The sequence below is a fragment of the Paroedura picta genome, chromosome 7 (genome assembly GCF_049243985.1).
Source record: "Paroedura picta isolate Pp20150507F chromosome 7, Ppicta_v3.0, whole genome shotgun sequence".
In the NCBI taxonomy this organism is placed as follows: Eukaryota; Metazoa; Chordata; class Lepidosauria; order Squamata; family Gekkonidae; genus Paroedura; species Paroedura picta.
The window spans coordinates 97,409,698-97,424,741 of NC_135375.1; the positions used below are offsets into that span (position 1 = coordinate 97,409,698).

General features: G+C 44.2%; 1 long non-coding RNA gene across 1 annotated transcript; it reads left to right on the plus strand.

Annotated features, from left to right (window-relative positions):
• LOC143841866 (uncharacterized) lies at positions 1–14,728 on the plus strand. Its single transcript, XR_013232910.1, has 3 exons — positions 1–121; positions 2,268–2,323; positions 14,473–14,728. It is a non-coding gene; the product is annotated as an uncharacterized LOC143841866 (long non-coding RNA).
• The last annotated feature ends 316 nt before the right edge of the window (positions 14,729–15,044 follow it).

Genomic DNA, 15,044 nt, shown 5'->3' on the forward strand with positions numbered 1-15,044 from the left:
TCTTGGACTGGACGTTGAAACACACATAAAAGCAGCCATCAGGAGAGACAGTAGTAGCTAGTCTTCTTCTCCATGTTCCATGTGCAGAGCATCGTTGGGCATGAAGGAAGCATCTAGTCAGGTAAGCCCCAACAGAGGGCTGGGTTGTGTTTTGTTTTGACAAGTCGCCCATTCTAGTGTTTGGGGTGGCATGAAGGGAAGGATGCTGATGGAACTGTCCAGGTAGCTGGCATCACTGTCTGGGCCTGTGCCACTCCTGTCAGATCCATGGCAAGCTCTCGTGACAAGGTGGTGAAGCAGGATCAGGAGGGAATGGGTGCCTCTTGCCTGGGAAGTCAACATAACTTTAACCAGCAGTATGGCCAGCGACACTGAAGCAGCTTAGTCTTCAAGGACAAAGCCATGCAAGACTTTTTTTAATGGGTTGAGTTCAGGTCCCCAGCCCTAATTTGCTTTCCTTACAGCAGAGATGGCCAAACTGGGGCTCTCCGCTGGCAGAGGCTCTACCTGGAGAACCAAAGTGGTGGTGGGTTCTCCTTCTTTTGAAGTTTTTAGGTAGAGGCTAGATAGCCATCTGACAGAAATGCTGATTCTGTTACTGGGTGGGCATTGTGTTGGTGCCTTTATAGCCCTTTCTTGCATGCCAGACACCACTTTGGGGTGGGGATTTAAATTTCCTCCTTGCCAGACTGGCTAGGGGTTCTAGTTTGGGCAGGGGCATCATCTGGACAAAGAATTAGGGTCACTGTGGGTGGGCAGGTAGTTGTGAATTTCCTGCATTCTGCGGGGAGTTGGACTAGATGACCCTAGAGGTGCCTGTTGTTGTTGTTAGTTGCGAAGTCGTGTCCGACCCATGGTGACCCAATGGACAATTATCCTCCAGGCCTTCTTGTTCTCTACCATTCCCCGGAGTCCATTTAAGCTCGCACTGACTGCTTCAGTGACTCCATCCAGCCACCTCATTCTCTGTCTTCCCCTTCTTCTTTTGCCCTCAATCGCTCCCAGCATTAGGTTATTCTCTAGGGAGTCCTTCCTTCTCATGAGGTGGTCAAAATATTTGAGTTTCATCTTCAAGATCTGGCCTTCTAAATAGTAGTCAGGGCTGACAACTCTATAATTCTATGATTCTGTCCTGAAATTAATTATGATGCGTATTCCTGTTAGCTACTTTGAGAACAATTTTTTCTTCATCCTTCATCAAAAGTCTACCTCCCCCCTGGACCTCAGTAAAATTGTCAAGCATTGACCAGTCCCCGGTGATAAAAAGGTTGGGGACCACTGCTCTAGGTGAGGGTAGAAACTCTGACTTTAATCTTCTCGTACACCCTTTCTCTCACAATTTACCTTAATCCACTCTTCTTCCTCTAGAATTTCCTTCCTTCAGCAATCCATATTGCTGAAGACACACTTCCTCTTATCCACTTCCTCTTGTGATTATGCCCTCTTATTAGGAACCACTAGAATGCCACCTCTAATTGATGCTTCTTAGAGCAACTTTGAATTCCTGAATTTGAGCAACCTTGACTTTGTGTGAGGATGTGAAAGGTCTCTTGTGGAACCCATTGACTCATGTACATGTATGAAAATTTCCACACGTCTAGTAATGTTGCCCAGGAGAGTTTTCACAACAAAATTATGAAGCACTACCTCCAACAATATCGTCCATCCTAAGATCCACGTCCTGCTCTATGTGCCAGCTTGGTGTAGTGGTTAAGAGTGGTGACTTCTAACCTGGTTGAGCCAGGTTTGATTCCTCACTTCTCCACATGCAGCCAGCTGGGTGACCTTGGGCTAGTCACAGTCCGGATAGTACTGTTCTCAAAAAGAAATCCTGTCAGAGCTCTCTCAGCCAGCCCCACCTATCAAACAGGGTGTCTGTCATGGGGACAGGAAGGGAAGGTGATTGTAACCTGCTTTGAGATTCTTTCTGCTAGTGAAAAACAGGGTATAAAAACCAATCTTCTTCTTCCTCTCCCCTGGAGGGGTGAGGTGGATGATGACCAGAGACAGGGCTTTTTTAGTAGTGGCCCAGAACATTTGGAATGCCCTCCTTCTTTCTGTCCTTTGGTTGCTAGTTCAAAACGTTCCTTTTACTGAGGATTCTAAAGAATTTTAATCCCCTTTAACAGTGTTATTATCTGATTCTGGCTGGATGTCTGTTTTATTGATATCATTTGAGGTGGTTTGATGCTGTTTCATGCCCTTTTGAAAATGGTTTTGGTTTGTTTCTAATGGAGCACTTTAATGACTTTTTTACGTTGTTTTAGCTGTAAGGTGCCTTAAGCGGGCCTCTGGAAAGGCAGCGCAGACATATTCCAAATAAGTAAGTAAATAAGCAAATAAGTAAATTAGTAAGTAAATGAATGAATGAATAAATGGTGAATCAAAAACAATACCCCACCTTTTACTCTTTGTTTCACAATCCTCCCCCTCCCCCACCACCCAAAGCCTCTCCCAAACATCTGAACTGCAGCTGATGGCTCTACGGGAGGCTCCTCTAGGTCAGTTGACCATCCAGTTGGATCATATGGTGTCCAGGAGGTCAGTTACTGATGTGACTGGATACTATGTCTGGTTGTGTTCATCCAGATTTTCCATCTTGTCCACTACAAAGGCTGTTCTGGGGACTGTGGGACCAGCACAAAAGCCAACTTTCTGTCTCTTAAAAACATTTCCAAAATTGCAAAGACGGGGAGCATGATTTATCAGTGGTGTCCTGAACACAGTTGTCTCAGCCATCACGAGCAGCATACGCTCTGGTTGCATCAGGGAGAAAGTTTCAGATTTTGCTGGTCTCTCCTGAGGTTCTCTGAAATCCTCGAAAAACCAGACCGTTGGTGGAAGTGCAAAAGAAAATAAACGTTCGTAGCACACAGAACAGTGCGGGGACAAGAGCATCTCCGTGTCTTGGAAAGTATCTCTCTTGCCACGAGGTTCAGAATAATCTGTCTTGGGGGATAACAAGGAACAGCGCTGGAATTACAGGCAGTGCTTCTGGCCATTTGGCAAAGACGTGCTCTGCTCCGTACGGGCATGACAGATTGCGTTTATGGGTTTGTCTAAAGTGGGGCCAGTAGCTTCCTCTTCATGGAAATTCAAGCTGTGCGTGCGTGTGTTAAGAAAAACCCCTAATAGCAAGAGATGAGGAAAAAAGAAAATATCTAGGCATGCCACTTGATGGCCTTCTCTGGACAAGGGTTTCAACACTTTTGAGCCAAAGCAAGCCAGTTTTGAAATGGGGGCCCGTACACAGGTGTCAGTCTGTTTACCATACAAATGATGTGAATATTAAGCTAATCAAAGAGCTCATGTTGGAAGGGAATTCAGAGGAGCGTTTTTTTTTACACACACACACACACACACACATATAAAAACACACCTTGTAACAAGCAACCCATGTCATTCCCCCCTCCCCGCATACTCTTTCTCTGTCCCATTTGTCTAGCAGTAATCTACATTTCAAATGATTACATGGGAAGCTGAAGTGGTAGTGACAAGGATAAACGAAGCTTGTTAAACTAATAGCTGCACTAATGCCCAAATATGTGAACTTCCCAGAGTCAGGCAGCATCCGAGGCTGCCGGAGCTGTCAGCCCCGCTCCCCCTGGGCTCGTCCGCCAGCGGCTGCCACATGATGAATGGCCCTGTCGAGTAAATTCATCCGGGGCCCAATTAAACAGGCAGAAATGAACTAGAGCCGTCAACCAGGGAGAGAGAGAGAGAGAGAGAGAGAGAAAGAATAAGCCAAGGAGAGAGAGGGAGGGAGAGAAAGAGAGAGAAAGAGAGGCAATAAAAAAGAAAAAGGAAAAAAAAGGGGGGGGGAGGAGAGAAATATTCTCCACAAAGTCAAGGAAGCGCCAAGGCAGTGAAGTCATTCTGTCAGAAAATGGCCATTTAATGCTTTGCCGAGCTCACGACAGATATGTCATCTAAAGAAGCTTTAGTGGAGTCCCAGGGCATTTCATTTATTAATTATCAGCTTTGAGAGGGGGACTGGAGCTAGCCACACTCACTAGCCGCCCCCCCCTCCTCCATCCCTCTCTCTTAAGCATTGTCAGTTCCCAGCCTTCCTCCTGTCAGAATTGGCTTAGGGCAGCTGTGGAGGAGCACGGAAGTTTGGCCTACTTTGGAAAAAGCCCAGGAAGGAAGAAAACATCAAAAAGTCTAACCCCTCCCCCCTTTCTGCTGTTCTTACCCCTCAGGCGATGGATACATGAAAAGCTAGTCTCATGGTTCAGCTAGTCCTACGGTGCATTAAAAGATCTTCAAATTTGTTTGATGGAGCAGTCTTCAAGAGTGTTGTAGGTGGACTTTAGGAGCCACCAAGGTTAAGATAACGTCCAGGGATGTTGCTCATCTTTTCACTTCCCTAAATATTCCTTTTATGTTTTGCCTGATCCACATCAGAGTTTTGCCTTTAGGCAATCGTACCTAACAAAGCTTCTTGGGAGCTTGTCTGAGCTCCTAGACAGCTGTTTTTCTGAGGGTAGACAGCCGTTCATCTAGCAGTCGTTTGTCATGGTGTAGATGTTTGGTATGTTGGTTGTCTCTAACGTCCTACGGAGTGGAGAGGGGAAATTTACCTTGCGCCTCATCGGAAACTTAGTAGAAACTTAGTATGTAGCATACCCATCTACCGCGTACTTGACCACATGATAAATCTTCATCATATTTATCCTCAGCAATTCTTCACACACTTCAGTAAATCTGAGCAGAGTTCTTGGACTGAGACATAAAATTCTACAAAAAGAGAGCTTTGCTTCAGAGAACTTACCATTTACATGTAAAAAGAAAATGCTGTACATGGATTTGTTTCATATCCCATGATGCACTTGTGTCTACATATGATTCCAAATGGATTTGCTCCCAACGTTTCCTTCCCCAATTCTCCTTTTCAAAGTTTAACATGGAATATTTTTCAAAACATTCTCAGCATTGATCCCTTTAGGCAATATATTTAATATTTTATATTTAATGTGTTACCTGTATCGTTCTTTTGGGAGAGGACCATATATAAGTACAATAATAAATAAATAAATATTTGTATTTGGCATTTTATACGTTTTTGCGTTTGACATTGTTGGACGATTGACTTGCAAAAGGTATTGAGCATCAGATTTTCCAATTTCAAGTCTTTGTAGTTCAAAATTTGCAGTAACATTGAAAAGTTCTGCAAATTTCAAATGAAAATATTCATTTAAACGTAAACAATGTCCATCCAGTCCCGGTCTGGTCACCATAAAGTGTTATTTCTATATGCCAGGAAAAGGGTCTATGTTATGAAGTAGCAGCAAAGTCCTTGGAATGGAAATGCCCTTCCTACACCCACACATGTTATGTCTCCACTAAGCCATCCTCTCATGCAGTGATCCCCAGTCGGCCAAATCTGTTCCCCCTGGAGAAAATGGCCACTTAAAAAGATGGAATCTGTGGCACCATAGGGGGCTGAGGTCCCTCCCCTCCCCAAACCCCACCATCCCCAGGCTTCACCCCTCCCCCCAAAAAAAAACCTCCAGGTGTTTCCAAACGCTGGCAGCCACAGCATCTGCAGCAATTCTGTGGAAGTGAAGAAAAGGCGCATGATGTGATCTTGGATCAAAGGCAGAATTCAGTGCCAGAATGTCTCCGCTTTCTCTTGGGGGCTGGATTTTTAGTACAGCTGTGAAGATATATTTCAGAATAAGCAAAGGCAACCGGAATCTCTGCATTCAGGGAAGTCGTTGTTCGTGGGCTAGGCCTTCACTGTTCTTTCCCTTTTCCCGCACTAATAAAACACAAATGAACGAGGCAAAAAGAAAACCCACCTCCCAATTATGCCAGCTTGCTTGGTGTGCGTAATGCACGCCCCATGCAGAATTCAGAGTAGGACTGCTTGGTGCAGAATTTTTAAGCCTTTACTTTGCCGGGGACAAAGTTCTAATGGTGAACCTCTTCTTGTGTATGCAATTTTTTAAAAAACTGGATTTACTATCATTCTTTTTACTTAAGCAGCTCTTTGTGGACTAAAACAAAAGGTGCCAGTTCAGTCAATAATTTGCTTTTCTCGTTCCCTGGAGGCTCTCCTTTTCCTGGCAAGAGGCATCCTTCTTTCTCCCCCCCCCTCCCTCCACCTCAGGTCTCTTGACTCTCTTTGTGTTCTTGGGTCCCTGAGGGGCATCCATCCCATACCTCTGGCACCGAAACCTACAGCCGTTTTCTCTCCATGGATCAGCCAGCGGGAGGCGTGTGGCAATCAGCCGAGCTTTTTACGGCCTGCCCCAGAGGGAGCCGAGTCCCAGAACTCCATCTCTCAGCTCCGATTTCCTGGTTGGCCACCCATCCCTAAGCTCCTGCTGACCCCCCAGCCGGCTAGGACACCGCATGTCATGTTGTCAGGCTCACCCTGTCAGCGGTAGCCTATCAGTGAGCAACAAGGCAAGTGACACTCAAGCACAATTCGCTCCATCAGGCCGTCCGGCGTTGCTGGTAAATAAATAACCCCTGGAAAGCTTTTGCAGTTCCCCTCACGATCCTTCTTGGGTGGGTGGGGGAAATATACCGGCTTGGGGATCCTCCAGGGCATTTCGTAGCTGGCTTTGTTTTGCAGCTGAAAATAATTCTTAAATTCCACACACACACGCACACACCCTCCTCCCTTTGAGAAGAAACAAAATGCTAGGCGTGTAACAGCTTTGAGACACGCATATATGTTAGGGCCATAAAATCAGAGTCCAGTAGCACCTTTAAGACCAACAAAGATTTATTTAAGGCGTGAGCTTTCGAGTGCAAGCACTCTTTGTCAGACTAAGAACTGACCATCATAACAGTAGGAATATATAAGCAAAAGTTTGACTTTATAGATTTGAATCTATGTTAGGGCCATGGGATGCTTTTAAACTCAGCCAAAATGGTGGGATGATTTAAAAACATCCCTCCAGAAAAACCACAGGTGTGCTTTTTGTTCTCATCCACCGGATTGTATATTTCATACTTTTAAATATTGTTAGATTCAAGTGGGAAGTCGTGTTGGTCTGAAGCAGCACAATAAAGTCAGAGTCCAGTAGCACCTTTAAGACCAACGAAGATTTATTCAAGGCGTGAGCTTTTGAGTGCAAGCACTCTTCCTCAGACCATGAACTTCCATCATGACAGTGGGAATATACTTTTGCTTTATATTCCCACTGTCAGGATGGAGTTCATAGTCTGAGGAAGAGTGCTTGCACTCGAAAGCTCACACCTTAAATATTGTTGTTATGTTTTTAAAGTCTTGTGATAAAAAGGTGGCTCCCTGGATTGAATGCATCCGGCAAGCATTCCCAATGTTCAGAAACTTGAGATCCTTATTTTTCTGCAAACTAAAAAATTTCATGGTGGACATTCCCTTCTCACCCGCCCCCTATAATTTCTGAACATACTGAGTTTATCTCAAGGACACGTGGATTGTAGGCTGTAAAATCCAATGAAAAGAACTGGATGTAAGAACAGGCTGGGAAGAGAAGGAAAAACAATTTCCCCTTTTCCTTTTGGCCTTCAAAATCAGTACAAAAATATATTCGCTTGTGTATCCAGGTGGACCAGGTACTGCCAGAATGGCAGCTAGAGTGGTATATATCTGACCCCCAGCCCAATCCACACTCTCCTGCTTCAAAAGAATTCTCCTTTTAAAGTACAGCAAATCCTTGTATGAACAAAGAATCACATTTTTTTTTGGGGGGGGGGTTGTTTGTGTCAGAAACGGATGAACATTACAGTGAGAGAAAGAGCATTTTCCTTTGTGAGATATAACCTGGCCCCTGAAACTCTTTCCTGCTCTGAATATGGTTGATCTTGGCTAATGCAGGAGAAAAAATGGAAGGGAGCTGTTTGTAGTGCAAATGAGGATTCTGGCCAGTGATGAGCCAGTTATGAGCAAGTTAAAAATTCGATGTAAGATGAGTAGTAGGCCCTTGACATTTGTGGCCAGTGGTTTTGGTAGGAAAGGGGGGCCTCTTATGCCCTTCTTCCAGTAGCTCTTTTCCTTTTAGGAGTGATATCTCACACTTCAATGCTGCTGCATTTTCTTTGCCAAAGTTTTTGGATCAGCTTTAGGCTTCAATAGCCCATAGGGAAAGGGAAACGAATATTCAGGAAAACAAAATGCAATCGTGTGTATGCATTTCCAGATGGCCGGAGTGGATATTACTGGTTTCCAGTGCAATCTGAAGTAAAATCTCACACATCTAAGTCCATTGAAATCAATAGGCTTCGAAGTCCATGAATCTATTTACGATTGCACTATTGATCTCTTGCAGTTATATATATTAGGTGCCAATTTTCATTTCCTGGGGGCAGGAATCCGTCAGCATTCAGGTGTCAGGGCACACGGTGTGACCAAATTATGCACAATTTTACTTGCACATTTAAAACTGAGGTTACTTCCGATGGTTTTGCAAATCAGTGGGAATGGATGTGAGGAAAGCCTCTGCATGCTGCAGTGCTAAAACATAGTTTCGGTCAATGGCAGTGTTTTCCAGTGGAGAGCGTTCACACATCACCAGCACCAATGCTCTAGTTCAAACAGCAAAATGGCATGGACGGAATGCATGTGTGTGTGTACTTAGGGTCATGCTCACATAGGCAGCATTCAGATGTTATGACAAATGCCAGGAGGATGGGACCAGAGGCTGCAATCTTGATCTGCTCACACACATTCAATTGATAAACATAGGTCACTTGGACAGAATTTGAGTGGCCTGGTGTGCAACCCAATCTTTGTGTAATGAACTAAACAAATGGATTAGGGAGATTAACAGTCCAATAATGCATCCTTCCAGGATTGCTGTGTTGCAGGCACAGTTCCCCAAGCCTTCCAGAGTCTTCAAAACAACAACTTGACATGCATAAGTCTATGTATGAATATGCCCAAATCTAGACATTTTCTCAGGAACCCTTAAAACAACCATGTATGGTTGTGGGAGGCCAAAAAGCTGTAGGGAGATCTAATCAGACTTGTGAACTGAGAAACTCTACATTTCTCCTTTGTATTTTCTTAGAAATCTGTACATGTATGTATGTATGTGTGTGCGTGTGCTTTGGCCACCTCATGAGAAGGAAGGACTCCCTGGAGAAGAGCCTAATGCTGGGAGCGATCGAGGGCAAAAGAAGAAGGGGACGACAGAGAATGAGGTGGCTGGATGGAGTCACTGAAGCAGTAGGTGCAAACTTAAATGGACTCTGGGGAATGGTAGAGGACAGGAAGGCCTGGAGGATCATTGTCCATGGGGTCGCGATGGGTCGGACACGACTTCGCACATAACAACAACACACACTCACTCACACACACACACACAACGGGCGCTAGCTCATGATTTGGTATGGGTTTTGTGCCTCACTTGGAAGCTCACAACCCTAAGAGGAGATCTCTCTGTGCACAACAGTCCTGACCCAAGTCAGGTTTCAAGCACACCTAGGACGTTTGGAATTCCTGAACACGAACCTTCACCTATCTGGAAACCTTACCTACTATTCTGCAGGGTTTTCTTGACCTGAAATAGGCCAGGGGGTGCTAGGTGGCTGGATGGGTGGCTGCATAGGGATTATACTCTTTTGAGTATAGCAGAGTATCAACTTCCAAACCTTAAGGTATATTTCCAACCCAGGGGTAGCCAATCTCCAGGTGGGGCCTGGAGATCTCCTGGAAATCACTGCTCATCTCTAGACTATAAAGATCAGCTTCCCAGGCAGAAATGGCTGCTTTGGAGGTTGAACTCTGAGGCAATGTACCCTTTTGAAGCCCCCCTTCCAAACCTAACTTTCGCTGAGCTTAGCTAGCATAGTCTGTTGCTTGGCTGGTGATGTCTGCCCTTCTGAAGCCCAAGGCCTACTGCTGGCAACTGCAATTCCTATTGTTGTCCACAAAGCCAAATCGTTGCTAATAAAACTGGAAAACCTAGTTCCCCCCTAAATCTTACTGTCTACTTTCCTATAAATGATTTGCATGCGAACTCCCAATCTAACTCCACTTGAAATTCTAGGCCACTCATGCTTATTATTTATGGCAAATTGTTGTTGTTGTTAGGTGCGAAGTCGTGTCCGACCCATCGCGACCCCATGAACAATGATCCTTCAGGACTTCCTGTCCTCTACCATTCCCTGGAGTCCATTTAAGTTTGCACCGACTGCTTCAGTGACTCCATCCAGCCACCTCATTCTCTGTCGTCCCCTTCATAGCAAACACTGAATTTTATTTATCTGAATTTTATTTATCTGAAATACTGAATTTTATTTATTTGCTTGAGCAAAGTCACTTCAGCCTCTATGTCTCTCCACCCAGTGGCTTGTTCACCAATTACAGTTACAGTGTCTAAATAGATCTTGTTGAGATCTCCCTGCACTTTCCAGACTCGCAGGACTTTTGCTATTTGGTCTGTCTGCTTGTACCCACATACACACACACACACACACACACACACACAAAAGCTGTTGTTGGTAATGGCTGGTTGGAGTCCACAGCCCAAGTTGGACACACCCATACCACTCCACCCTAGCCTCAGCCTGCAAGCCTCTACCATCGTCTCTACTATCACTGCTCATCTCTAGACTATATAGATCAGCTCCACAAGGAAAAATTGCTGCTTTGGAGGATGGACTCTGAAGCATTGTACTGTTTTGAGGCCCCACATCTGAACCTCAAGGAATATTTCCATCCCATGAGGAGCCAACCTCCAGGTGGGGCATGGAGATCTCCTGGAATTACAGCCCAGACTATAAAGGCAGAATTGGCTACTTGTGGGGGAGGGGACAGGGCTGTTGTAAAAAATAAACGTTTGAAGCCTCCCACACAGGCTGTTGTGGAAATGAAACACTTGAGGCCTACTCACAGGGTTGTTGTGCATCCAGTTTCATCTGCACAACAACCTTGCGCAGTAGGCCTCAAATGTTGAGAGAGTGGTGGAGAAAAGACGTGTATTTCTTAGCTGCCTCTTTCCTCCAGCAGCGAGGCTGGCCACAGCAGTATTTTAAGTGGGAAGAGGCTTTTTTTTGACCTTCCTGTCAGCCAGTGGTTTTGCAGATGGGGAAAGCTTTCCCCCCTCAAAAGGAAAGCATGCCGATGCCTACATACTCCGTAGCATTGCTCTCAGAAGAAAATGCTTCCCTCACCTTGGTAATGGGATGTTAGAGGCTCCCTTCACAGCAGGCCTGAAGGGCGGAGGGGGTGCGGAATCCTGAGCAAGAGCAGCAATTGGCCTTTAGTGGGGAAAGGGAGATTCCACCAATAGCAGGCTTTGGAACCTTCAACGTTTTGTCAGGGTGTAGGGTCACGATTTTATGTATATCAATGTAGTAATATACATAGATATATGTAGTAATAATGACATTGCATTTGGTCCTTTTCCCCTGTAAGAAACAACTAATGACGTTTATTTTATTTTTATTTATTGATTTGATTTATTACTTGCCGCTTCCAGCAAGCTGGCTCAGGGTGAGTTACAATAATTGATTGAATTGGGAAAATGCCAAGCACCTTGGGATCATACCATAACTTTCTTTTATCAGACAAGTGGGCACTGGGGAGACTCACAAGGGGATCCTGGTTGCCCCCAATTTCCCCATTGCCACTTCCTCTTTTTCCGCCTCCCTGGTACCCACTTTTGCTCTTTTCTCTCTGTCCATTAGAGGAGATGTGTAGTTAACAGAGATAGACAGGAACTTTCTGATGATTTTCAAATTATCTCCTCCAGTGTCCCAATCGGCTTAACAGGAGACTTACTGCTTTTTGAGTGCACCCTCTCTCTGATCTGCAGATCAGTAGCTGAACAACAGAATGACTGCAGAATGCAATCCCAGACTGCCATTTATGATCCTGCTTGATCTTAATTGGCATTTGCTCTTGGGGGATGATCCCGTCTTTCCCCTTTTGTTCCTGTTCTGAGATTTTTCTTCCAATCAGCAGTTTCCCCCAGGTTTATTTTTATTTTATGTGTTTTGTTTTTAGCCTGCCACTTCCATGCAGGGGCTCATGGTGGGTTTGTAGACTCCCTCCCCATCTGTACATTGCTTCATTGTGTAGATTTTTGGCTATGAACTGTGGAGCCATGGTTCAGATGTATATGTATTAACAGACACAGGCCAATGACAATTCTGTATCCCACCCCATACAAATCAGTTAGGTCAGCTATTACATTCACCAGATACATTCGAGTCCAGTGGCCCTGAATTTTTAGGGTAAAAACTTTCAGAAGTCAAAATGCCTTTTGCCAAATGTTTCACCAGAAGTTTCACCAAAATCTTGATCTCTAAGGTGTTACTGGACTCAGATCTAACTGTTCTACTGCAGATCAACACAGCTATTCCTTGAACTATTGAGTTTATCATTGAGTTGGAAGTTGAGTGATAGGTTCCCTAGTTTAGATGCTTAACTACTATACCACACCATCCTCTCCAATCAGCAGGATTATCAGAATGTAAACAGGTTTCAAACAGGAGAAGCTAATGCAGTAGCTTCCAGTTTTTTCCCATGCCTTTGGGTGGTGTTGGCCCTTACTTGTGTGCTGGAAGGTAGTTGCTTGTGTTCATTTTTCAAATTTGAAAAAAAATCCACAGGTTTTAAATAAGCCGTTCGTTCATTTGCTGGTTCATTTATTGGTTCGATCATTTGTTCCATCCATCCATCCATCCATCCATCCATCCATCCATCCATCCATCCATCCATCCATCCATCCATCCATCCATCTATCTATCCATTCCTTTGTTGGTATTCCATAGCATTATAGCGTGTATAAGTGAGAAAAGGTCAAACAAGTGGAGATATAAATGACAACAGAGCAATTGCAATAAGATATGCTAAAACAAGAGCCTCTTGTGGCGCAGAGTGGTAAGCGGCAGAAATGTTGTCTGAAGCTATCTGCCCATGAGGCTGGGAGTTCAATCCCAGCAGCCTGCTCAAGGTTGACTCAGCCTTCCATCCTTCCGAGGTCGGTAAAATTAGTACCTATCTTGCTGGGGGGTAAACGGTAATGACTGGGGAAGGCACTGGCAAGGCCACCCTGTATTGAGTCTGCCATGAAAATGCTGGAGGGCATCACCCCAAGGGTCAGACATGACTCGGTGCTTGCACAGGGAATACCTTCACCTTTATATGCTAAAACATCTTAGTTCTTCTAACTTTTAGAACTACCACCAAAAAGTTTGCAACTGTAGATGGAATATCAGGTGAATAATCAATAAGTATCAAAACGCACTTTCCCCATTTGCAAATCCCATAGAATGCAATAAAAGGAGAAGTTCTTAATGAGAAACCACATGAAGCTGGCAGTCTAGAATGATTTGTTGGGTTGAATCTGGTAGGTTTGCCGAGCCTAAATATAACTTCTCCTGAAATGGAATCTTCTGATATCTCCCGGCTAGCACCTTGGGACAACATTCGCCCTAGCCTTCATGAAAGCTCTATGCAGGCAAAGGTTGGCAAGACAGTAGAAATAGTGGACCATCTTTCCATGATGAATTTGTAAACCAAATTTGATAGGAGAACATATATGAGGTCTAATAAACAGTTGTAAAATTGCTCTGGGCATCAACAGTGGTGGTGTTGGAGACGTCACAGACACTTGCCAATGGGCATCTACCTCAAAGTGGTCTTCCTTGGTTGGAAGTGAAAAACCTGCAGCAAAATGTAGGTGACTTTGGAAGACAGTGGTTGCGCTTCCATAGCGATATCACCACTCACGGGACATCAGATCTTCATTCTTAAAAGTACAGGCTTGTTTGGTGCACACAAATGTTATTTCCCCCCACCCCTTGCCAGCTAGAATCAAGATTTTTCTTTTCAAAAGAATCCATTCCCTAAAATGCTAATGATAGGCAGTGATTAGAAACTGCTGGCTGCTTGAGTTTTGAAAGTTCCCCCTGGGCTTTGCAGACATGGCTTGTAACTTGTCAATTCAACAAATGTTCCCAACAAATCACACGTTACTGTATGCATTTAAATGTATATTTCATTTCCTTAATGCTTCACTGTCTAAAATCCAATGGGGACTTTTGTGCTAAGTGATGAAGACCACAGTATTACTTGTAAAGTCAGATTTGATAGAAGTTTCTTGTAGCAAGATGCTATAAAATACACAGAGGATAAGAGGGCTGGCAAGTACAATTAGAGAGGCTTATCTTAAATAAAGCCTAGAATTATTGCAAAACAGAACGCAGTTATGGTGAATTGCAGGTTATTATTATTATTGTTACACATAATAATGGATGGTAATATGATGTTGTTTTCAAAGCATGTTTTTATTGGCAGAAATTACATCTCCCCTCCCATTAGGGGCAGAAATTACACCTCCCCTTCCCTTAGAGGGTAATTTAATCTGGATCTAGCCCATTATGGTTATCAGAATATGAAAGATTTGCAGTTTGCATGACTGAGCTGAATATAAAGGGTGTCCTGTAGGGGGCATGAGAAGGGATTTGTATTTAGCATAAATAGGAAATTCCTGATGATTTTCAAATTATCTCCTCCAGTGTCCAGATCAGATCAACAAGAGACTTACTGCCTCCAGATCAGCAGTGGAACAACAGAATGACTGCAGACAACAGAATATTTGTTCATTCAATGTCTCAGAAAGACCTTTTCCGCTGGTGTAGGAGCTGGCACTTAATCATTTACATGCTCTTCAAGTAAAAAAAAAAAATTATCCCCGATGGCTGCAATTTCTGGCCGAAATTACAGACAGTGTCGAACAAGGGGCTGTATTGTGCTTGGAAACTTTAAAGTCAATTGAAGGAGCTTTGTTTTACTATTAAGCACTTCTGTGGAGGGACTTCAGCTGAATAAGCCTCGCTTATTCGTTGCTTTCGCCAATTTAAGGGGGGAAAATGGCTATCGTGTCTCCGGAAGCTCAGTGACGAGAGCTAGGAAGGGACATTCATTCTACCACTATTTTGAGAATGCACATGTCTTTCACTGATGTGTTGCTGCTTGTGCTCAGAAGTGTAGCGTTTTTTTCGGGGGAAATCAACTTTTCTGAATTTCCCCCTAAGCGCTATAAAATTCCGTTTGTTCCTGGAGTTTTGCAGAAGTTTTGTGGTTTGCT